At 36.2% G+C, this 26903-nt stretch overlaps 1 long non-coding RNA gene across 1 annotated transcript; it reads right to left on the minus strand.

The window, feature by feature from the left end:
- Positions 1 to 885: 885 nt before the first annotated feature.
- Positions 886 to 26791, minus strand: LOC134735691 (uncharacterized). The gene is made up of 3 exons (XR_010119066.1): positions 19629 to 26791; positions 13226 to 16261; positions 886 to 1188 (listed from the first exon to the last, which is right to left on the minus strand). It is a non-coding gene; the product is annotated as an uncharacterized lncRNA (long non-coding RNA).
- Between the last annotated feature and the right edge of the window lie 112 nt (positions 26792 to 26903).

Below are 26903 nucleotides of genomic sequence, written 5' to 3' on the forward strand. Positions count from 1 at the left end.
GACAGTGCCTGGCACATGCACCACAAATATTTGTTGAATGAATCACTGAATGATCTTTATAGAAAAGTCAGCATTGTTCTTGTTCTGAATAAATATTTTTTACAGAATGCAAGTGTTCATGTCAGGAAATGAGAAAGACACAGCAATGAAGTCTCAAGCCAGTAATGTTATTTGCTGCCCAACAACTTCTCCCCTGCTGTTCAGTTCAATTTAATTGGTGTCTATATTTATTTGGCATCTACTATCTGTAATGTTCTGTGCAAGGTGTTATCTATAAGATTTGAAGATAAGGTCTCTACTCTCTAGGCTACTTAGGTTTTCCTTGATAAAAGTAATGATCTTGGCTGTGTTGGAAGCTTATATCCTTAAGAGAATTAGACATTTTACCAACAGCCAGAGTTATGAAACCCAAAACTGAGTTAATACAAATGAAAGTTTTGGAATTTCTTTCCTACAGATTTTTTATTTTGAATTGATACACCAATTCAGGAACAGTTTAGTCACGTTCCTGTCAGAAATCAGGGAACACCCCAAGTGAATCCAAAAATTTCCTTTCAACTCTGTGCCCTTCAGCGTGAAACAATTTACAAACGTAATTCATAAACCAAAATTCCTGGTTTATTTCTCACACGTAAGTGAGAGAACACCCATTAGCCTTAGTCATTTTATAAATTGTCCAGAGACAACCTAGAGGAAAGCTTTTAAAATCAATTAAAATATAAAATGATATTGATCTTTTGAGAAAAACATTTTCAGGTATCTTTTCAGCAGCACCCCACTCTACTGGTATCAACTTACTGTATTAGTCCATTTTCACGCTGCAGATAAAGACATACCCAAAACTGAGCAATTTATAAAGAAAGAGGTTTAATTGGACTTACAGTTCCACGTGACTGGGGAAGCCTCACAATCATGGTGGAAGGCAAGGAGGAGCAAGTCCCGTCTTACATGGCAGCGGGCAACAAGAGAATGAGGAAGACGCAAAAGTGGAAACCCTTGATAAAACCATACAGAGTCAAATTATATCATTCCTCCCCTGGACCCTGCCCAATCTCATGTCCTCACATTTCAAAATCAATCATGTCTTCCCAATAGTTCCCCAAGGTCTTCACTCATTTCAGCATCAACTCAAAAGTCCACAGTCCAAAGTCTCATCTGAAACAAGGCAAGTCCCTTCCGCCTATGAGCCTGTAAAATCAAAAGCAAGTTAGTTACTTCCTAGATACAATGGGGGTACAGGCATTGGATAAATACAGCCATTCCGAATTGTTTGGCCAAAACAAAGGAGCTACGGGCCCCATGCAAGTCCAAAATCTAGATTGATCCAGCTTGATTCAGCTCAGTCTAGCTCCACAGGTCTTCTCATTTCATACGTGAGGCTAAGGAAGATGTCACGCTCTGAGTACATGGCATTCTCATGGTGTAGGGCTGGAACCAGGGCTACAATGGGACACTGGCCTTGCCTGCAAGTCTTGACAACAGACTCTGAAACACTCTGTTATCAAGATAAATAATATACTAATATATTTTTAAAAATAAAAATTCATGCAAAAATCCATGATTAATGAAATACCAAAATTTTAAATAAACACCGAATCTCACCCTGCACTTGCAAGACCTTGTCTCACCCACCTCATCCTTATCCCGGCTCTGGCATGAACAAGAGAGGCAGGGCTAAACTACACAGGTGCATTTAAAGTTCATGCTCAGATATGGGGTCCATGTCACATACATGTCACATATCCACATTCCCTTGTTTGAAGCAGATTGCATAGTTAAGCCCCTAAGTGAGTGGGATAAAAAAGTATATTCCGCCTACAGAGAAGGATGAAAAGAATGAATGGGAGGGGGCAACAAATGGTAATGAACAAATAATACGGTGTTAACACAGGCTGAGTGAGGTTAAGTCTTCCACAAATAATATATTTCAGCCTATATTTCTGTGTACTTTTTGTAGTTTGCCCTTTACGAATTTTGATTCTATGTGTTTTAGTGAACACATATGTATAAGATTCATGATTTTGCTTTTTGAAATTAAAAATATATTAATTTCCATTATAAAATGCTTTTAAAAGTTATGTGAATCTTGTCTGATGTTAAGGTCTTAAGTCCTGCATTCTGTTTGCATTTGCCTGGTATGTATTTTTCCATTCTTTTTCAACTTTCGAATAATTTTGTTTTAGGAGTTTGACATCGTGATCCAATATGAAATTTCTAATTTAATAGAAGAACTTCTAGATCATTTCTAGTCGTTGATATAATATGTGGTATTACTTGCATCATAGTTATATTATTCTTTCTATTTTTGTTGCTTCTTTTAAAAAAGTATTTCATGGGTATGGTTTGTGTTTCCTTTGCCTTGTTTATATGTTCCTTATAATTTGAAAGGATTGGTTTTGTTTTTATATGTTATAGTAATCTCTGTGACCATAACTGATATACACTTCATCCTGTTTAGACTGTATCTAGTGACCATTCACTCTCAGCAATTCTAAAATCATATAACTCCACTTCCTTATAACCAGCTTTTCCTCCCCTTCTCCATCAGATTATAATATATATTTTTTCTACTTCTTACTTCTACAGCTAAACTACCTAAGTTTTAATCCTGATTTTATTGCTTTACCAGGAGTGAGCATTCAACATTCAGTGAGTTACTTAACCTCTGTAACTTTCAGTTTTCTCCTCTATAAAATGTGAACTATGATATTCTATTATATGTATAATATATCTGTTATTCATTATAGATAGTATATATTATAATATTTCCTTGAGATATTCTGAAGATCAAAGTACTTAGCAATTAAGTGCTTAGAGTGGAGTCTGGAGCAGTAAATACTCAATGAATACTAGTTTTTATTACTGTAACATTTAAATATTAATAGATTTTTTAGAACTGTATGGGAATGGCAATCTTCTAAATAATTATTTATTTTGAAGAACAAGCAGAAAGAAATTGTGAAGGATTCTCTTGATGGGCAAGAATCTACCTCTTTCTCACTTTTTTTTTTTTTTTAGGGTGATGAATTCATGTGACTCAAAACTCTCATGATATGACGTGTGATCAGTGAAAAGTCTCCCCCGACCCCTGGCCCCCAGGCACTTAGATCCATGCTGCCTGGGAGTTACCTGCCCTTCCTGGGCCATAACACTATTTCCTTTAGTAAAAGTGTGGAAAGTGATGTTTGGGCATGAAGAAATAATTTAAAGTAGGGTGGAAACTGTAGTATTAAGAGAAGGTAAGTGATAAAATTGAGAATACAGGAGAAATGCAGGTTTAGTGACAAATGCCCATTAAAAATAGCCCTATTCTGCTCCCAAACCTAGACCATTTACAAAATATTGGTAAGAACGTGGGTTTCAGGGGCTCCCAACTGTATGCAGCATTTTAGTTAGGGAAAGAGTATTAGGATTCTCCCAGAGAAACAGAACCAATAGGTTGCATATGTATAGAAAGACATTTATTATGAGGAGTTGGCTCACATGATTATGGAGGTTGACAAGTCCCAGGATGTGCAGGGTGAGTTGGCAAGCTGGCAACCCAGGAGAGCCAATAGTGTAGTTCCAGTCTGAGACTGCATTGCCTGAGAACCAGGAGAGCAAGGTTTCCGTTCAAAGACACTTAGGCAAGAATTCTGCCTTCCTTGGGGAAGCCTTTTTACTCTATTCAAGTCTTCAGCTGACTGGATGAGGCCCACCCACATGAGGGGAGGGCAGTCTGCTTTATTTCATCCACCAATGTAGATGTTACTCTCACCTAAAAATACTCTCACAGAAACACCCCAAATAATGTTTGACCAAATAACTGGATATTCCATGGCCCAGTCATGTTGACACATAAAATTAACCATAATTCTATTTAACACACAAAATTAACCATCTGAGAAATTCAGGAGATTTGAAGACACCTGGGTTATACAGTGTGTTCAACAGAAGGCACAACCCTCCTATTATGGAAGGAAACTTTGAAATGAGAAATGGAGTTGTCATGAACAGCTTGAAAACGATCATTTATTTAACACTTTCTATCTTTCACATACCAGTCTGTAAACTGTTAACCCTCACAACACCCTTTTAAGGTTGTGCTGTTATTAGCTTCACTTTTCAAATAAGGAAACTGTGGCTCTGGGCAGCCAGTAACCTGCCAAGGTCACCTAGCCCGATACTGTCTCAATCCAAATCCCCAAAATTTAACCATTACTTCCTCAATTTGCCCCTTGTTTTAATAAGACTTCCGAGGCTCAAAACTTACAGGAACTTTAGATCTGCTTGTTGAATGACTTCTGAGGCAGAGATATTCACTGTTCACTAAAATCTCTTCTTCCTGGGCGTACAACCTGATACATTTCCCAGCCACCCTTGCAGGGAAGTATGGCCTTGGAACGTGCCCAGATGTGATGTGTGCCACTTCCATGCCTGGCATATCAAAACCTCTTTTAACTGTTGCACCATACTTTTTACTTTTCTGACTTATTTGGATGGTGACACTCCAGTATTTTTGAAAGTCACATATCAAAGATGTCAAAGCCAGTATCAGCCTGGGTTCTTGAAAGAGTGCATAGAACAAGACAGAGAGCCCCCCCCCCCCCCCCCAGCTGATCTGGAATCCCTTTGAACTTCCTTGGTATAGAGCTTATACAAGAAAATAAAATTTTAGGACCCTCTGAATTTATTATGCCAACAGGGAAGGTAAGCCCTGGAGACTGAGTCATGTCACATGTTTGGAATTCTGCTTCTTACATTATAGCTTAACTCTCTTCCTCATTGTTCTTGTTCTGTAAATGACTGAGAGACCAGAGCCCAGATCTTTCCTTCCAATCACTGATCTTTGTTATAGATTAGCTGCCTCCTTTATTGTCCAGATGGCACTCAGGACCCCAGACCAGATGGCGCTCAGGACCCCATAACAGTTACATCTTCCATGTGGAATGTTAAATGTACCTTTCTCAAGGGAAAAAGACCACCTTAGCTAATCAGATCATTGTAACGAGGCATTAAAGCTTAGATAAGTCCTATACTTGGGAACACTGGCTTCCATTCTTTGGAATCTGTACTTCCTAGGTGGGCCATCCCCACATTGCACTTGAACACACTCTCCTTAAACTAGATTTTGACTATTTTGATTATTTTAGGTTACCAAGCTGTTGTATTTTGGGACTTCTCCTTCAGCGGTTGAGCTTCCCTAATTAGTATTCCAATACTGCTCTGTTAAGAATACATTCTTTTGTATTCCAGGTTTCCAGTGATTCTATTTTCTAGAAGTCAAGTGGTGAATTCAGCTTACTAATCAAAGCTAGATGATCCGAATTTTCTGTAGACACAAACAATTTGAGCATATCTTTTCTACCCACAAAACCCTGCCACCTTGCAGCGGGCAAAGGCTCTTTCCTAGAGAATTCATCCAGACCACCTTTCTTCACTTACTACGACTTTCTAAGTTTTTATATAACATACAGAATAAATGTTACCCCATCACTCTTCTCCATATTAAAGTTCTGTCCAATTGGGTACCTAACCCAATCCATCATAAATTGAATTCAACTAGAAATATTAGTTGCATTCAAAAAATTGAAACTCTGAAAGTAAATATTCCCGATGGTCTTTTTTTCTTTTTTAAAATTATTTTTTAATTTTTTAATTATTATGGGTACATAATATTACAATTATTTTTTAATTAATTTTTAATTTTTTAATTATGGGTACATAATAATTCCATTTATGGTGTACATGTGAGTTTTGATACAGGCATACCATTTATACTGACCAAATCAGGGTAGCTGGGCTCTCCTTCATCTTAAGAATTCATTATTTCTTTGTGTTAGGAACATTCCAATACCACTCTTTCAGTTATTTTAAAACATACATTTTTGTTAACTATGGTCACCCTATTGTGCTACAGAATACTAGCTCTTACTCATTTGATCAAACTGTAATTTTTGTGCCCATTAACCATTCTTTATCTTTTTTTTTTTTTTTTTTTTTTTTGAGATGGAGTTTCACTCTTGCCACCCAGGCTGGAGTGTAGTGGTGTGAACTTGGCTCACTGCAACCTCTACCTCCCGGGTTCAAGTGATTCTCCTGCCTCAGCCTCCCAAGTAGCTGGGATTACAGGCGTGCACCACCACGCCCAGCTAATTTTTGTATTTTTAGTAGAGACGGGGTTTCACCATGTTGACCAGGCTGGTCTCTAACTCCTGACTTCAAGTGATCTGCCCGTCTTGGCTTCCCAAAGTGCTGGAATTACAGGTAAGCTACCAGGCCTAGCCTGGTAACCATCATTCTAATCTTTATCTCCGTGCATTTAATTATTTACTTTTTAGCTCCCACATATGAGTGAGAACATGTGACATTTGTCTTCTGTGCCTGGCTTATTTCACTTCACATAATGTCCTCCAGTTCCATCCTAGTTGTTACAAGTGACAAGATTTGATTCTTTTGTATGGCTGAATAATATTACATTGTGTATATGCATCACATTTTCTTTATCCGTTCATCCACTGATGGACCCTTAGGTTGACTCCATATCTTGGCCATTATGAATAGTGCTGCAACAAACATGGGAGTGCAGATATCCTCTCAATGTACTGATTTTCATTCCTTTGGAAATATACCAAGCAGCGGGATTGCTGGATCATATGGTAATTCTTAGTTTTTTGAGGAAACTTAATGCTACTTTCCACAGTGACTGTACTAATTTACTTTCCCACCAACAGTGTACGAGTGTTCCCCTTTTTCCACATCCTCCCCCAGCGTTCATTATTGCCTGTCTTTTGGGTAAAGGCCATTTTAACTGGTGTGAGATGATGTCTCATTGTAGTTTTGGTTTGCATGTAACTGATGATTAGTGATGTTGAGCATTTTTTCACATACCTGTTGCCCATTTGTATGTCTTCTTTTGAGGAATGTCTATTCAGATCTTCTGCCCATTTTAAAATCAGATTATTAGAGTTTTTTCTTATTGAATTGATTGAGCTCCTTATAAATTGTGCTTATTAATTCCTTGCCAGATGAATAGTTTGCACATATTTCTCCCATTTTGTGGGTTGTATCTTAACTTTGTTGATAGTTTCCTTTGCTGTGCAGCTTTTTAGCATGATGGGATTCCAGTTGTCCATTTTTGCTTTGGTTGCCAGTGTTTTTTGAGGTATCACTCAAGAAATCTGTGCCCAGACCAATGTCTTAGAACATTTCCCTGATGTTTTCTTTTAGTAGTTTCATAGTTTGAGGTCTTAGTTAAATTTAAGTCTTCAATCTATTTTGATTTGATTTTTGTATGTGGTGAGAGATAAGGGTCTAGTTTCATTCTTTTGCATATGGATATACAGTTTTCCCAGCACCATTTATTGAAGAGACTTTCCTTCCCCCAATGTATGTTTTTGGCATCTTTGTAAAAAATGAGTTCACTCTAAATGCAGGGATTAATTTCTGGTTTCTGTATTCTGTTCCATTGGTCTATGTGTCAGTATTTATGCCAATACCAGGCTGTTTGGGTTAGAATAGCTTTGTAGTATTAATATAATTTGAAATCAGGTAATGTGATTTCTCCAGTTGTGTTCTTTTTGCTCAGGAGAGCTTTGTTTATTCAGGGTTTTTTGTGGTTCCATATAAATTTTAGGTTACTTTTTTCTATTTCTGTGATGAACATCTAATGGTCATTTTTTATGCCTTCTTAGATAACTTTTTCAAGCTCATATTGTAAATATCTGGGTTAATTGGGAAACTAATGACAATATCTGGCCTATTGTAGAAGTATGAGATTGAACACAAATTTATAATTTTTATCACTTTCATTTCATTGTACTAATTATATGTGTTAAAAAAATAGAAGATATTTTTTCTACCCTCAAAGACCTTAGCATCTATTTAAGGGAGAATAAAACATACATTAGAAACAATAAAGAAATAGGTAACAAATTGTTACTGAGAACACATGTATATATATATATTCTATGTGTTATATAATACGAATAAATATATTTGCATTTTATAATCCATATCACATTATAATTATACATATTATGTGCAATATATATATCATACATATGTATTATGTTTTATTTGTATAATGTACTATAATGTATACAGTCACCCTTCACTTAACAATGAGGATTCTTTCTGGGAAATGCGTCATTAGTCAATTCTGTCATTGTGTGAACATCATGGAGTGTATTTACACAAATCTAGATAGTATAGCCTACTTCACACCTAGGCTAGATGGTACAGCCTATAGCTCCTAGGCTACAAACCTGTACAGCAGGTTACTGTCCTGAATACCACAGGCAATTGTAACATAATGGGAAGTAGTTGTGCATCCAAACACATCTAAATTTAGAAAAGGTACAGTCAAAATATGGCATAAAAGATAAAAATTGGCACAAATCTATAGGACACTTACCATGAATGGAGCTTGTAGGATTGGAAGTTGCTATGGCTGAGTCAGTGGGTGAGTGGCGAGTGAGTGTGAAGGCCCAGGACCTTACTGTACACTACTGTAAACTCTATAAACACTGCACACTTAGGCTACCTTAAATTTATTTTAAAAATGTTTCTACAATGATAAATTAATCTTAGATTACAGTAACAATTTTACTATATAAACTTTTAAATTTTAAAAACTTTCTGACTCTTTGTCATAACACTTAGTTTAAAACACAAACATATTTTACAGCTGTACAAAAAATTTTCATTCTTTCTATCCTTATTCCATAAGTTTTTTTCTGTTTGCAAAACTTTGTCTTTTTTTTTTTTTTTTTTTTTTTTTACCTTTTAGATTCTTTTGTTAAAAACTAAAACACAAACATACGTATTACTCTAGCTCTAAACAGGGTCAGGCTCGTCAATATCACTGTCTTCCACATCCACATGTTGTGCCATGGACGGTCTTCAGGGTCAGTAACACGCATAGAGCTGTCATGTCCTATGGTAACAATGCCTTCTTCTGGAATCCCCCCTAAAGGACTTACCTGAGGCTATTTTATGTTAACTTTTTTTTTTTTTTTTTTTGAGACAGAGTCTCACTCTGTGTCCCAGGCTGGAGTGCAATGGTGCAATCTCGGTTCACTGCAACCTCCATCTCCCAGGTTCAAGCAATTCTCCTGCCTCAGCCTCCCAAGTAGCTGGGATTACAGGCGCCCACCAGCACACCTGGCTAATTTTTTGTATTTAGTAGAGATGAGGTTTCACCATGTTGACCAGGCTGGTCTCGAACTCTTGACCTCAGGTGATCCACCAGCCTCGGCCTCCCAAAGTGCTGGGATTACAGGCATGAGGCACTATGCATGGCCCATAGTTCTTTATCATCATTCTTTATATACAATTGTGTATTATATATAATTGTATGTGTTCTACTTTGATATGACTGGCTGCATGGGAGGTTTGTTTACATCAGCATCACCGTAAACACATAAATAATGCATTGTGCTACGACATTAGGATGTCTACAATGTCATTAAGTAACAGGAATTTTTCAGCTCCATTATAATCTTATGGGACCGCTGCTGTATAAACGGTCCGTTGTTGACCAAAATGTCATTATGCAATGCATGACTATGTATTATATGTAATATATATGTATTATTTGTATTATATATGTATATTTATAGCATATATAATGTGTTTACTCAGCAAATATATTACATATATTACATAATATATAAAACATATATGTGTGTACTCACAATATATATATAAATGTGTACCCAGTCACTGATATATATGTTGCACAAATGCTTAAGGAATTATACAAATAGAATAAGATGAATGGCCTTCCTCATAGCCATGGTCATGTGATATAATTTCCAGTTTGAAAAATGCTTGTATCAGCTAGAGCAGACTGTCAACTATCTTAATCTTTCCAGATGACCAAAGGAATTTAAGACAGTTGTAAAAATCAAATTAACAAACATCTCTTGAGTAAGACACTGAGTTAGGCAATGGCTGAATAGGTGTCATCTTTCAAAATTAGGCCAAGGGTTGCATGTAAGCCAACAAGTTGCACCACAAAATGTGACTTCCTCCCTGCAACCAAAGAGGGCTGCTTGCTTCTGAGTCTGGCTGCCAAGGGATCTTCCCCTTTAGTTTCAACTTCCTTATATTCGTCCTGGATTTTCACCTTCCAAAGTGCAGTTTAGTATTTTATTGTAAAAACGCAATGCGTGAAGTACAGTAAAAGGATGAATAAAGAATTTAATTGACTCCAAGGTGAAGATGAGGCCCTGACAAATTCCTGGTCCGTGTGTAAGGAGAGGCCCGTTTAAAGGATCTCATTGCTAAGAGGGCAGATCTTATGTTAGGTTCTTACCAAAGTTTAAAAAAAAAAAATGAAAGATCTCATTGTGACTTTGTTAATGACCTTCTTCTCTCTTTCTCTGGAACCTCTGGAAAAGTTACTTAAAGAGAAGACTAAAAGGCCCTTTTGCCCTTTGCCCACCTTCCTTCCCTTCTGAAAGTTTGAACATGGTGTGAATAGATAATTAAGCATTTTCGAATTATCGTTTATTCCTTTCTATTCTTTGTAGACCTTTGAAAACCAAGGCCATTTCCTTCTCGTATATACTGAGGTCTAAGACATGAGAAGGAAAATAATAAATCCATGGGTTTAAATTGATCACTTACTTTGAAGTTACTGAGTAGACATCCACCCCTTGAAATAGAAATACACCCCTTGGAAGTTTTATTTTTGCTCCAGTCAGAGTAGCCTGTTAGGGCTATTAATGACTGTGAAAAGATTTATGTATAATACATAACTTCAAAAAACATATTGAAAAGCTTGCCTGGTTTGAAGTCATTGGGAATTTAAGCCAACAAGGTTGATTTTCCATTTAAAATCAGAATTTTGTTTTTCATATTTAGGTATTTAAAAACAGCTTTGATAAATATTTGGCCCATTTTTTAAAAAGCCCTCAATGGTACTAATGTGTATAATGTGAGGGTAGATTTGGTGTTTAGATATAGTCAGAAGTTGTTTGGTGTTGTGTCAGTTAAGTGCCCAGCCAGGGAAATACTTATTTTGATCAAAACTGAGGTGTGTCTTAAGAGGTAAAACTTTTGTCTGAGTAATTCATAACCTGGTTTTGAAGAAAATTCAAAAGTATTTGAGCTAATGGTAACAACATTAGAATAAGAGTCATACCTTCCAGAGTGTCTTCTCTGAAGGGTAATATCAACTGGGAATTATAAATGATACAAATGTGACTATAAAGTAAAATACTACATAACTAAAAATATTTTACTTTACAGTCACGTCTCTTGAAAGCTTTCATTTGCACCGATTTGGTCTTTGGTGAAGATATCATATCATCTCCAAATTCTTTAGCTATTTTCCTCTCCTTGGAGATCTTATTTATTTTCTGTGTTTAAATATACACAAATAACTCCTATTAAAAGAGAAACAAAATTGAAAACAACATTTACTTTATTGTTTACCTGACTCATCTAAGATCACTTTTTCCTTTCCCCTACAAAAAAAATTCTTCAAAGAATAACACAGTATATTGCCAACATTTAACTGAGTTCTTTTTTTTTCCCCTAGCGATGGGGTCCCGCTCTGTTGCCCAGGCTGGTCTCGAACTCCTGGCCTCAAGCAATCTTCCTGCCTCAGCCTTCCTAGTGGTTGAGATTACAGGTGTGAGCCACCGCACCTGGTTTTAACTGAGTTCTTTCTATGGGGCAGACACTGTGCTAAGCATTTTTCATGTTATATTCATCCTCCCTATGAGCAAAGTGTTATTCTCCTCACTTTAAGGATGAGTATATTAGTTTCCTGATGCTGCCATAATAAAATACTATAAACTGGTGGCTTACAATAGCAGAAATTTATTTTCTCATAGACCTAGAGGCTAGTAGTCCAAAATCAAGGTGTTGGCAAGCCCCTTCTGAAGCCTCAAGGGAGACTCTGTTCCATGCCTTTTTCTTAGTTTCTGGTGTTGCTGGCAGTCCTTAGCGTTCCTTGGCTTGCAGCTGCATAACCTCAGTCTCTACCTCTGTCATCACGCTGGGTGTCTTCCCTGTGCATGTCTCTCTCTGTGTCTCTCTCCTCTTCTTATAAGGGCACCAGTCATATTGGGTTATGGAGCCACCCTTCTCCATTATAACCTCATTTCAACTAGTTATGTCTGTAATGACCCTACTGCGAAAGGTCACATTCTTATCTGGGGAGGAAATGAATTTGGGGGACCATATTCAACCCAGTGCACTGGGACTTAGATGAACTTCTACTCATTAAGTTGTACAGTTTGGGTGGAACCAGGATTCAGGTACTGTGGCCATCACAGCCTGTCATCGTAACTGCTTCACTATTTGACCTGACCACTGGCCCATCGCCTTGCTGCTTCTCCTTCATTCATGTGATCCCATTTCCAGTCCCAGATCACCATTGAAACTCTTCTCCCAAAGGACCTCACCTTCTGGATCATCCAGCTTCTTCCTGCCCTAGTGGTGACATCCTCCTCCTTAGCACTCCCTTGGTTCTCTGGCCACACTCTGAGTCTCACACTCCAGACTGGGTGTTCCCTCTTGTGCTTGCTCATCTTACTCATCCTATGTCCTAAATGTGGGTGCTTCCCAACTCACATTTCTCTGTCCTTCCCTTCACATTCTGTCTTTCTGAAATCTCTTCCATTCTCAGTTTCAGTTGTAACTTCTATGCCATTGGTCCCCTCTCTGTGTCAGTCTGTTTCTCCCTGCTGCCCTCTCCCCTAAGCTCCAGCCTCATACCTTCAAACTCCTGTTAGATAAGAAGTCCTACCACCATCTCTAGCCCAGCATGCTCAAGCCAGGTATTTTCTTCCTTGAAAAGCTTTCATCCTGTCTCACCATATGCACTGACACACACGTCCTGGCCCAAGTCCTTGCTGTCTCATGGAAGGAACACTACAGAGATGCCCTAGTTAACTGGCTTGATGCCAGTCTCCACCCTTCCAGTGTGTCTTGCATAACCTTGACCAACTAATCTCTCCAAACCCAATTTTAATTCTTTTATTCCGTGTGCTCAGCCATTCCCTATGTTCTGCTGCTTCATGTTTACACTCCTCTGACATCTCTTTATCCACCATCTTCACCCAGTGTAATTTCCCATGGCTTCAACATGCACTTGTACTCTAGTTAGGCACTGCTTCTCTGCAAAACTGAGCATATTCTCATTTCTGTGCTGTGACTTATGTTATCCACTCAACCCTTTATCCTCTCCAATCTTGCCTCTTCCATCAGCCCCCATATCAAATCTCACCTCTTCTTTGCAGTTCTCTCTACCATTTCAGGTTTCATTCACTTCAGTGGAGCCTCAAGGAAAGAATAACAGAAAAGTGGTCAGAAATGCAGGATGAACTTGTTCTCTCTGTGTCCTCTGTTCTTAGCTTCTATGTTTATATTTGCTCCATCTTTCTCTCTCTCATCTCAGAACTTCTAAAAATCAGCATACACATTACTCTGAGCTGTCCTGTTTTATTAATTGTTGCTTTACGTCTCTTCCCAACTATTTTATCAGACAAGTGAGGGCAAAGGCCACAACTCATCTTTTTTCCCTTAATACCTATACCACCTAACACAGTATTGAATACTTATTAAAGAATTTTCACTTAATTTACTTAATAAAATTTCACAATAAGTTGAGTGGAGTTTCTTACAGAAGTGCCAAAAAACTTTCTGAAACCTAATGTGTTCTAGACACTAGTTTTCTAAGCCAAAAATATTTCACTGAAGGTAGGCAGAGTCCGCAACGTGAAATGTGAAGATAATTTTCTCAATCATATAAGCAAAAATTAGTTTTCAGGATATTTTAGAGTTGTGTTAATTCTCTGCTATCTTCAGTTTTCTAGAAAAATCCTTAAAGCTATAATAAACAAGATATATTATATTGGTAGTACTGGAAAATTTTTATTTAGCAATGTTAGTGAATGTTATTTTTTTTGTCTTAATCACTAAATACATGTCACATAAATTTATGCTGAGCCCATGCCAAATTTCTGAAAATAGAACTCATTGACATTTAAAAGACAAAAAATACTCAAGTGCTTCATTCCACAGTATTAAAACTATTGTCTATATTGTAAATAATAGTAAGGCAAACAAAACCTGATTTCTTTTCCATGAATTACATGAAGGAATTAGAACTTTTTGAAAATGAATCTGAAAGGCTGGGCACAGTGGCTCACACCTATAATCCCAGCACTTTGTGAGGCCGAGGCGGGTGGATCACCTGAGGTCGGAAGTTTGAGACCAGCCAGACCAACATGGTGAAACCCTGTCTCTACTAAAAATACAAAAATTAGCCAGGCGTAGTGGTGGGTGCCTGTAGTCCCAGCTACTCGGGAGGCTGAGGCAGGAGAATCGCTTGAACCTGAGAGGCAGAGGTTGCAGTGAGTTGAGCTTGCGCCATTGCACTCCAGCCTAGGAGACAGAATGAGACTCCATCTCAAAAAAAAAAAAAAAAAAAAAGAACCTAAAGAAGTCACTGAATGTCAAATCATAATCATTAATCATTTTCTGACAGTCAACTCTCTCTAGTCAGGAAAATATTAAAAGTTTGACACTGAACTTTTATGAGAGCAAAAATGGTCTAAGTAGTTCTAGGTTCAGCACTTTGGTGAGTGCACAGGAAGCACCATAAGTTTACAGCTAAAATGGACCCTATCCAGAATCTATAAGGAACTTAAAACAACTCAACAAGAAATAAAACAAGTAACCTCATTAAAAAATGGGCAAAGGACATAAACAGACACTTATCAGAAGAAGACATGTAAGTGGCCAACAAACACAGGAAAAAATGCTCATCATCACTAATTATCAGAGCAATGCAAATCAAAACCACAGTGAGATACCATCTTACACCATTCAGAATGGCTACCATTAAAAAGTCAAAAAATAACAGACGCTGGTGAGATGCGGAGAAAAGGTAATTGCTTACACGCTGTTGATGGAAATGTAAATTAGTCCAGCCACTATGGAAGACAGTTTGGAGATTTCTCAAAGAACTTAAAACAGAACTACCATTTGACCCAACAATTCCATTACCAGATATATACCCAAAGGAAAACAGACACATGCACTCATATGTTTATCACAGCAGTATTCACAACAGCGAAGACATAGAATCAACCTAGATGCACATTGATGGTGGACTGGATAAATAAAATGTGGCACATATATCCCAGGAAATATTATGTAGCTGTAAAAAATAATAAAATCATGTCCTTTGCAGCAGCATGGCTGCAGCTGGTGGCCATTATCTTAAGAAAGTGAAGGCAGGAACAGAAAACCAAATACTACATGTTCTCGCTTATAAGTGAGGGCTAAACATTGAGTACACATCGACATAAAGATGGGAATAGTACACACTGGAGACCTCTAGAGGGAAGAGGGAATGGAGCATGGGTTGAAAAATTACCTATCGGATACTATGCTCACTACCTTGGTGATGGAATCATCCATACCCCAAACCTCAGTACCGTGCAATATACCCATGTAACAAGCCTGCATTGATACCCCCTGAATCTGAAATAAAAGTTGAAATTATTAAAAATAAATAAAATAAAATGTACCCTCAGATTGAGGGAATAGATAAAAGAGGGGCTATCACCATGAGTGAAGCACAAAGTATATGGACCATGATTAAGGCTGGTTGGTTGTTTATAGAAGAAAACCTCTCACAAGCCACATTAATTTTTGTATTATTTGAGCCTTTTTAACAGAAATTCAACTTGGCCAAAAAAAAAAAAAAAAAAAGTTTGGGATTTGGGTTATCATTATTATTATTTTTGAGACAGAGTCTTCCTCTGTCACCCAGGCCGGAGTGCAGTGGCACAATCTCGGCTCACTGCAACCTCCGCCTCCCGGGTTCAAGTGATTCTCCTGCCTCAGCCTCCCAAGCAGCTGGAACTACAGGCGTGCACCACCATGCCTGGCCAATATTTTGTATTTTTAGTAGAGACGGGGTTTCACCATGTTGGCCAGGCTGGTCTCGAACTCCTGACCTCATGATCCGCCCTCCTCGGCCTTCCAAAGTGCTGGGATTGCAGGCGTGACCCACCGTGCCCGACCTGGAGTTGGGTATTATTAATCATTATAATGATTGAGGGGTTTCACAGAATCAAAAGGCGGGAATGAAACTGAGTTCTGGAAGGAAGTGAAACCAGCAACTGACAGCTGACAGAATCCAGGAAGTACCGTTTGTACATCTTTGCTTCTCCTTTTTGCATCTTCTCCTATCTTCTTTCTCTTTAAAGACTTCCTTTCTCTGGTCCTCAGGCTACAAAGTGGGCTATGGCTGCAGGACACATGAAGAGACAAACTTTACTCTTGGACTTAATTTAGAAATTCTTGGGTGAGAGCCTAATTGCCCAAGTTAAATCAGATTGCCAGAACTTGAACAATCAACTGTGGCCATGGAACTTATTATCTACTATAAATTTGGTTGCCCGGAGACTGCTTCTGTGGTTTTAACCACAATGTTGAAATGCTCAGTTTTGTGACTTGCCCTAAATTTCATCAGGGGCAAAGGAAGAAATGAGCATACAAAATAAACTTAATGTGACAGTAGATGACAAAAACAAATTTGTTTCATAATTAATTCCTTGAGTCATGCTTGTTTAACATTAAAGTTACATTTTGGATAGAGGATGGGGATTGGGAACAGAGTTATTTTCATAAAAGAACAGTCATTATAAGTTTGGCAGATACTTCAGAAATAGATGTCTATTGGAAGTACAATTCGGATATAACTTAAAATTAGAATTTATGTCTTCAGTAAACGAAAATGCAGAAATCATGAAATGAAAGCTAATATTGCCATAGTACATGAGTACAAAAGTAATTGAATCTCAAGAAGTCTTGAAAAAAATTACATGCAAGTTAATATTAGGTTGAAAAATGCATTATCCAAATGTTTTTCTCCCCCGTCTCCTATAGCCTTGTGTGAGATGATACAAATTTTATGACATCATATTCAGAAAATTAGGAAGACCACCAGAGTAATATACTGTGGGCAAAAGAAAATATCTTGGGAAGACTACCTCAAAATGTCACTTTTGGTGATTTCTGGGTTGTGTGATGATGAGTAATTTATTTTTATTTTTACTTTACATGTTATTTTTGGAGCTGTTGTTAGTGAAAATCTGTTGCTTTTATCATTTAAAAGGATTATTTTTATAAAAAGAAAAAGAGTACCCCTGCAGTAGAAATATCACTATATTAGTGGAAACAGTGCTTTGATTAGCTGATACTACATTACCAATATGTAAATAGGAAAGGATAACACATCAGATTACCATACCAGACAAAAGCACTGCTGAACATTCAGATTCCTTTTGCATAAACTTTTCCATTTAAATATCCAATTGTTTCAGCACCTTTTGTTGAAAAAATTTTCCTTTGCCCCCAGTATAATTACTTTGGTGCATCTGTTGAAAATTAATTGACTGTGTGTGAGTCTGTTTCCGGGCTCTCTATTCTGTTCCATTGATATTTGTTAGACTTTCTGCCAATACCATATACTATCTTGATTAACTTTAGCACATTTTGAATTCAGATAGGGTAAATCTTTCAATTTTCTTTTTCTTTCTCATGTTTGTTTGGGTCTTCTAATCCATGAACATAGTATGTATCTTCATTTATTTGGGCTTTCCTTAATTTATCTCAACAATGTTTTGTAATTTTTAGTGTAGAAATTTTGTATGGTTTTATTTAATTTATTTGTAAGTATTTTACATATTTCTAATTGCTATTGTAAGTGGATTTTAAAAAATTTTTCAATGTTTTGCTGCTAGTACATAAAAGGACGATTGTGGAGTATTGGCCATGTATCCTGTAATATTGTTAAATTTGCTTATTAGTTCTAGTGGTTGCTTATATGTTCCTTAGAATTTTCTACATCAACAAACATTATATTCTTTATTTCATTTTCTTGCCCTATTTCATAGGCTAGGACTTCTATTACAACATTAAGAGGGTACATCTTTGCCCTGAGTCCAATCTTCAAGGGAATACGGTTAGTCTTTCACCACTAAGCATTATATTAACTATAAGAATTTCATAAATATCCTTTATCAGGTCAAGGAAATTTCCATATTTTCTTAGTTTACTTAGAGTTTTTTAGGGTTTTACGTATGTATTTATTTAAATTTAGAAGATACAAGTTCAGTTTTGTTACATAAATACATTGCATAGTGGGGAAGTCTGGGCTTTTAGTGTACCTGTCATCCAAATAGTTAACATTGTACCCAATAGGTAATATTTCAACCCCACCCTCCCACTTTTAGAGTCTCCAGTGTCTATTATTCCACTCTGTATGTTCAGGTGTACCCATTGTTTAGTTCCCTCTTATAAGTGAGAACATGCAGTATTTGACTTTCTGTTTCTGAGTTATTTCACTTAGGACAATGGCCTCTAGTTCAATCCTTGTTGAGCAAAAGACATAATTTCATTCTTTTCTATGGCTGAGAAGTAATATATATGTATATATAATATGATATTCTCTTTGTCAAATCATCCATTGATAAATACTTAGGTTGATTATATAACTTTACTATTGTGAATAGTACTGTGATAAACATATGAGTGCAGTTGTCTTTTTAGTATAATGATTTATTTTCCTTTGGGTAGATACTTAGTAGTGGGATTGCTGAATCAAATGGTAGTTCTATTTTTAGTTCTTTAAGAAATCTCCATACTGTTTTCTATAGAGGTTGTATTAATTTACATTCCCACCAACAGTATATAAGTGTTCCCTTTCTGCTGTATCCTCATCAACACTTGTTGGATTTTTGGCTTTTTAATCATGGCCATTCTGGCTAGTGTAAGATGATATCTCACTGTTGTTTTAATTTGCATTTCTCTGATGATTAGTGATGTTGTACTTTTTTTAAATATGTTTCTGGGTCACTTGTATGTCTTCCTTTGAACATGTTAAGATGTAAACCCAACAAATGAATGTAAACAACCAGATGTGGAACATCTTTGGATTACTTTCTATCCAAACTCTAATTCTGTCTTTATGGCCACGTAAAAAAGACGAAGTCTACATTGAAATCTCGGTTTGGTGAGTTCACAGTTTCTGCTGCTGGTTGGTAATTTCCTTAACTACCCATTCCATATTTCTAACAATACACTAAAACACCCATTAGTCAATGGTCAATCCTGTGCTTTATTGTAATATTTTATAAAATATATTCCTTCTCCTCACACCTTCTTAACATTTACTTTTTAAAAGAACTGGTAACTTAATAATACCTGGTAATTAGATTCATGACATTATGCTCAAAATTACTTTACTAAAATATCCCTAGCTTGCCAACAACAGAAATGGAATGTTCTTTTAATGCTATATTCTGAAAGGAAAAACCATCAAAGAAAGAAAGTTCAAACAGTGGCCACTCAACAGCAGATTTTTAGTGTTTAATATTTTCAGTGAAAGGTCCATGGGTAAATATTCAGTGATTAAGTGGCCAAAATACAACTCACAGCTTTTCCTCTAAATATCAAATATAAAAAGAAAAACTATTGGGCATTTTCAGTAGTTTTAGAACTTGTAGGAAGTTCTGGCTTTATGTATAGTTTTTTTTATATATGTGTCTACTGTTAAATTAAGATCCTATTTTATATCAACATTTATGTTAAGCAGTGTAAAGTTACTTGACCTCTGATCTGTTGAAGTGTTTCTATGGCTTTCATCCAATTTCATAGCTCTCATTCTCAAACTTCATCAAAAGGAAGAATACACAGGACCTTCGGTAACATGTAGACAGTAAGAAAAAAAAAAAACTTTACGTGAGATAAATAGGGAGTTTTATACGTGGTGGGTGGAAGCTCTTTGTCTTTTTGTCTGCGTTTTGGCCTTAACCTCCAACAATGAAGGTTGGCAGAGAATGTATCAGGATTGAATAAGTCAGCTGAGTACATATTGGCGTGGTGTTCAGTGTAAGCTGTTCTATGACCAAGGCCACCAGTGAACTGCTTTTGACTGTTTAAGAACATTTAAGAACTGTGAGGTACTGTTCTAAGAAAATATCTTTAAGGTCCTGGATAATGTGCCTCATTGTTGGAGCACTATTTCTTTATAGTAATTCTCTGTGGTTAATTTAGATTCTAGATTATCTTGCTGAGCCTTGAGGAATTTCCCAGCATGTTTCATTTCAGCATCAAGTATGGTTGTCAACCCTGTGGCTTCCTCAAATCAAAATTTACAATAAACGTAAATATCTTCAATCTCTTTGTGTAATGCAAAGCTGCAGTCAAGCTACCTATTGCAAAGAAGACATCGGAGGTGTGGCCCTGGAGATTTTTTCCAAATGGTCTTTCTGAAGATAGGACACTTTTATGAACAACAATGATTTATAATTAAATCAAAATGTTAATGCACTACAGAGAACAAAAGCTCAACCAGCTATAAAGGTATTCCATCTAACATTTGTGTCATCCTTTATATCATCTAAACACAAAACAATTGCTAGCAAAAACATTTCAAAAGCATCATGCATGCCTGTACATTGTGAATAGCAGATTTCCTTCAGTTCATTTGCCTTTTCTTTGTTGTTCTGAAAGAGGACAGACATTATATTATTGAGCTCTAAAGCACTTGTGATCAACAGAAAAAAAGAACTAACATCTTTAATTTCTTCCAAAGCAATAGGTGATCCTCCCGCAACAGAAAACTGATTTTGACTTCTACATATTTAAGGCAGAGGAAGAGCAAGGTGTATAGATATGTTGGGGTTATTTCTCTAAAGTTCTAGTTACCGTGATTGCCATTTGAAAGGAAGTCTGCTAGACATAATCTAAGCCAGGTCACACCAGAATTCCTTGTTCATTTCCCACTTCTCAGTTATTGTAGTGTGACATTTCACAGCCAAACTTCCTGCATCAGCTTCAGAAGGGAGAAATCCCACATCCTTCTCTCTGGCCCTGAGATTCATCAATGAGCCTCACCAATACCGGTGATTGCTTTTTCTCAGCTATGTCCTCCATACTAGCAACAGTAGGAAAGAAGTGACTCTCTCACTTCCCCGTTTCTTCCCAACGCAGCTCTTGTAGATCTCAAGCACCTGTTTCTGTTGTGTTTTCAAACTGAATAATGTGTTTCAAAGAACTTTCTCAGACTGCCTTACGAGAAAGTACCGCGCACTCCAGCAGTGCTTAAACATTAAAAGGAGAAAAGAAACCCTTTGAGATTTGGTCAGCCTCATTTTCATCCAAAGGTGTATTTTGTAAAAACCAAACTTCAAATAAAAATGTTAAGTAATCTTTGTTTTTATTCTCTTCAAAGTTTAGGGGTGAAATGCCTTCATTTTGTTCTTCACTTTCTTCTTCTGCATTGGAGTTCTGTGTATTGCTGTTGTTTCTTTATTGGTTTGTTTCTGTTCAGAAGTTTCATCATTTTTTCTATTTGTGTCCTGATTTAATTATCACTCAATTTTCTTATTTATTTTCAATGTCCACCATGTGGATTGTTCAGGTGACCAGTAAAATCAACCATTGCTGGCATAGCATAATTGTAAAAAACTCTCCTATAAGTACTAGTTTTATAAATCATAGAGTTCTCAAAGTGTTTGACAAGAAATGTTTACTCAGCCAATCAGGTGTCTTATCTTGTAAGTTAATTTTTCTACATTTCTTCACCCACCTCAGGCTTCTTTCAAGGTCTTGTAGTAACCTGAAGGCCAGATTGGGCTTCATTTTCTTCCATGTGCAGTTGGGAACTGCATACAAGTTTGATGTTGTAGCCCTACCAGTCAGCTAGCCCACACTCCCTACCCGCAACCTCAGGCCCTCCTGCCTTCCTGTTAGTGATGGGGAAAGAAAATCAACTTAACATGACCAGTGTTTTCATTTTCTTTATTTGAAATGTCTGTGTCAAGTTTAGTATCAGGATCACGCTGACCTCATAAAATGCACTGGGATGTATTTCTTCCTTCTGGGTTTCTGAAAGCATTTATGTAAGATTGTTATTTTTTTCTTACCTAAATGTTTAACAGAGTTCAGAGGGAAGATTTTGATAACAAATTCAATTTCTTTTATATATATAGGACTAGTTAAGAATTTTTATTTCATCTTGTGTCAGTTTAGTAAGTTGTATTGTTCAGAAAATATGCCCATTCCTTCTAAGTTGTTGAATTTACTAGTATACACTTGTTCATATTTGTTGGAGCTGTAATATATTCACATACTTATTCCTAATATTGGTGATTTCTCTTTTTTTCTGGATGTCTATGTATAGTTTATAAACTTTAATGTCATTTCCCCTAGAAAAACCCAAAATGTTTTATACCTAATTTTGTCTATCATTTGTCTGTTTTCTGTTTCATACGTTCCTCCTCTTATAATATCTTCCTGAAAATAGAGATTCATTTACTTCTTCTGTTTTAGTTGTCATATGTACTTCATCTAAAAATGTTATCAATCCCACAGTACAATGTGGGGTTTGAAGAAATATAGATTTTTCTTTAGTCATGTTTATTTATAACAAATTAGGAGAAAGGGACAATCTTAATATTTAGCCACATATATATCATTTGGGGCACTGCATTGTTTTCTAAAGGCTGAGTGTCCACCTGGCATTAATTCCTTTTGCCTAAAGAACTTCCTTTGTGTTTCTAGCCAGGCGCTGTGGCCTACGCCTGTAATCCCAGCACTTTGTGAGGCCAAGGTGGGCGGGTCACAAGGTCAAGAGATCTGAGACCATCCTAGCCAACATGGTGAAACCCCATCTGTACTAAAAATACAAATGTTAGCTGGACGTGGTAGCACGCACCTGTGGTCCCAGCTATTTGGGAGGCTGAGGCGGGAGAATCGCTTGAACCCAGAGGGTGGAGGTTGCAATGAGCTGAGATTGTGCCACTGCACTCCAGCCTGGCAATAGAGCAAGACTCTGTTTCAAAAAAAAAAGAACTTCCCTTGTGTTTCTTGTACTGTAGGTCTGCTAATAAAAATTATATTAGTTTTCATTTATCTGAAAATATCTTTATTTTGCCTTCATTCTCAAATGATTTTTTTTTGCATTTAGTTGACTTTTTTCCTCCTTTCACCATTTTAGAAATGTCATTCCACTGTCTCCTTGTGTCTGTTGTTTCTAACAAGAAATTATTGTTATTTCATATCATTCCACATTATGAAATATGTTAATCTGTGGTTAATCTGTGGTTGTTTTCAAGAGATTCTCTTTAACCATTGTTTGAGAAGTCTGATTCTAACGTGCTTACATGTGGTTTTCTTTGTATTTTTCCTGCTTGGGCTTCACTGGGTTTGTTGTAGTTATATCTGTAAATGTATGCCTTTCACCAAACTTGGGAAATTTTTTCCAATTATTTTCTCAAATATTTTTGCTCTCTCTCCTCTTCTTTTGAGACTACAATTACACATATGTTAGACCTTTCCACATTGTTTCCATAGATCACTGAGACTCTACTTTTTTCTAATTTTTTCTCTTGTTTTTTTTTTTTTTAGGTTAGGTACTTTCTATTGCTCTGTCTTCAAATTTATTAACTTTCTCATTTTAATCTACTGTTAAAGTTATCTTGCAAATTTTAAATACAGGTTTTAAAAAAAATTTTTGGATTTTCATTTCTCTTTTGTAGTTTTGATTCCTCTGCTAAAATTTTCTCTCCTTTCATTCATTGTGAGCATGTTTTTCTCTAAATTCTTGGAATGGTTATAATAGCTGTTTTAAAATCCCTATGTGCCAATTCCAACCTCTGGGTCATCTCAGAGTCAGTCTTCACTTATTTGCCTTTTGTCTTGAGATCACATTTCTCTGTTTCTTCATAGATCTAGTAATTTTGGATCACATGAATATCATGAATGACGTGTTGTAGGGACACTGCAATCTATTATGTCTCTTTGAGGAATTTGTTTTCTTTGTTTTTGTTTTTGAGCAGGCAATTAATTTAACTTTAATTCAAACTCCAATCCTGTTTTTTGTGGAGTGGAGCAGCTGAAAACTCAATTCAGTTATTTTAGACTCATAAGGCCGATTTGGAGTTATCCCTGTGCATATGTAATACAGGGATCAGCCAGAGATTTTATCCAGGTTCATATATAGAATCCCCCTTGCCCCGCCCCACCCATGGCTTTTACCTTTTGTGGGTTTCCCCCTCACTCTCCAGCTGCCATGGCCTCCAAAATCTGTCCTGTGGTTCTCCAAGCCAATAAGACTGGATTTCTACCAGAATTTCACCCACCAAGAAAGCTGCAACTAGGGCCTACCCTCCAGCAAAATGTTGTATAAAAACAGGAAAACTACCTGGCCATTTCCTTCTTTCAAGTGTAAGTTTACTTCCAATTTCTTTCAGGTCTTCTAGAGTGCCTTTAGATTAATCTAATTCTATTTTATATTTTGTATGGAGCTTATTTTTGTTACCTGAGAGTGGGTTGACCCAATAGAAATTACTTCTCCATTTCATTCTGGAAACCTATTTGCATTAAGTTTTTATTCACCAAGAAATCAGTGTTTATTAGTTTTCACAGTACCTCTATGTAATAGTTCCCTGGTGCTTATGATAAGTAGATTTTTCTCTATTCTACCACTGTAAAATATTTATTCATTCATTCACTCATTCTCCATATATTTTTTGAGGCTCTGCTATGTTCTAGGCATTGGATAAAAGTGAGTAAGAAATGGTATTTGCCCTCACTGAGCTCAGAGTCAAGTGCTACACTGTGCATTACAGTAGTTGCTAGCCACATGTAGCTATTTTAAAATTATTTTTACATTAAGTAAAAATAAATAAAATTAAGACGTTAATTCCTCTGTTGACAGACAGGTATTACATTAATACCACTAGCCACATTTCAAATGCTCAATATATATAGCCATATGTAGCTATTGACTACCATAGTAGACAGCACATATATAGAACATTTCTATCATCCCAAAAGTTCAGATGTACTGTGTTAGTGTAGAAGAGAGAAATATGAAAATTTATCTCTAAAATATAGTATGATAACATAAAAATAGAGTTATATACAAGGTATGGCAGCTGAACAGAGGTGATACTATTTAATTTATATTACAAAGCTCCAAACGGGAGATAATATGTAAGCTGAATTTTTCATGATTAGAAAGATTTGATCAGTCATCCTAGGAAATACAAACAACATGTCAATAAGCATTGAAGACGTAAATCAGATTACAAACTATTTTTTAAAAGCCCTGACTCTCATATTTCTATTTTAGGCATCTGAATAAATGGTAATATTCACTGTTTGGGGATCATAAATGGAGCACATTTAAGAGAAAAGTACTAAGTTTGCATGGGGCCATTTTGAATTTGGCATGCCTGTTGGACACTTAAGGAAGCTGGATGTATAGTTCTTGAGACTGGAGAAGGGTGGTTTGAGTTAGAAAAGTAGATTTGATGGCATAATACATTTTAGGTGGTTGTTAAATTTGATAGCATGTTTGAGATGTCCTAGAGGATGTAGAGTAAGAAACAAAAGGAACTAGCACATCGTGATGATTTAATGTATGTCAGACATTCTGTTAGGCACTTTACATATATTTGGGAAGAAATGCAATTACAATTACAATTGTATTTTGGTATGAGAGACCTGCATTTGAATTCTTGCTCTACTACTTTACTGTGTGTGACCTTGAGCAATACACTTAATTTCTATAAACTCCCGTTTTCTCATCTTTCAAAAAGGGTAATAATAAGGCCTGCCTCATTTGGTTGTGTGAGAATTAAATACAAAATTTGGAGTGTCTAGCATATGGTAAGTCCCCAATACATACAATTCACTCTATTTTTATTATTAATATTATTATTATTAATGACATATTATTTAGCCTTCATAACAACCTTATAAAGTAGCTTTATTGTCTTCCTTTAGCTGAAAGTATTATGACTTGACTAAGGTTTCAAGTTGGCAGCTGGATGATCCAGAGACAGAATCCAGGTTTAAATTAATTGAAACTTAAAATTTCTCTCCAGGGCTCTTTTTATAAAACTGCTCTGTGGTAGTTTCTTACAGACATTTGAAGCAAGTATTTGATGAAATTATATTCATAAGAATATATATATTCTTCATTGTTGTTATTTAAAGAAAAACAGAACAACTCCAGACACGACTCCAAAACAACTGTGTAATCATATTTCAGTACATGTAACCTCTCTCTTTGCCAAGATGGTCACTGCTATAAAAGTAATACCTGTCAAAAGATTTGATTACTCTCTGCTTTTAGACAACCAAAAATAATAATCTTAGATGTCAAAATATCAACCAAGAACTACAAAAATGTTCTTCTCCATTAAGTTTTGGACAGATAATCTATAATTTCTTTGAAATATCTTGCTAAGACTGAAGTCTTAATATAAAAATATAGTGGAAATAATTTGTGCCACCCACCAATTTCAAAGGCTAGTTGATAAGTGATTACAGCGGGTTTATGTCTCTGTAAAGAGTTATAGGAACCTAATGATTTATTAGCATTTCAACTGCTGCCTTCTTTTTCCTTTCATGCTCTGACAATTCTTGTCATAACACCCTTAGCTGGTGATTTAGTAGAATCTCCCTTAGCTGATGATTTAGTAGTAAGCAGATCTTAGATTTAAAATTACACAGCTCCCCTATTTAAAGCTGCAGGTTATTTGTTCCAATGGAACTTTACTTATGTAGCAAACATTCATTGGTACCTTGTTGTATATCAGATACTGTCCAAAAGTGGAAACCCCAAACTGAAAAGGCATAGTCCCTTTCTTTAATGAGTTAATATTCTAGTGAACATAGTGGACTTCTCCACAGAGTGGATATCTCTACAGAGAAATCATTGCAATAAGTTTTGTAATAAAGGGATGTTAAAGTTGCATGTGGAGATTATCCAAAGCAGTCTTCAAACAAGACGTTAAATTTGTAATATTATAAGTATGTAAATTTGTAATATTATAAGTATATAAGTATGTAATATTATAATTATGTAA

The sequence above is a fragment of the Symphalangus syndactylus genome, chromosome 23 (genome assembly GCF_028878055.3).
Source record: "Symphalangus syndactylus isolate Jambi chromosome 23, NHGRI_mSymSyn1-v2.1_pri, whole genome shotgun sequence".
Lineage (NCBI taxonomy): Eukaryota > Metazoa > Chordata > Mammalia > Primates > Hylobatidae > Symphalangus > Symphalangus syndactylus.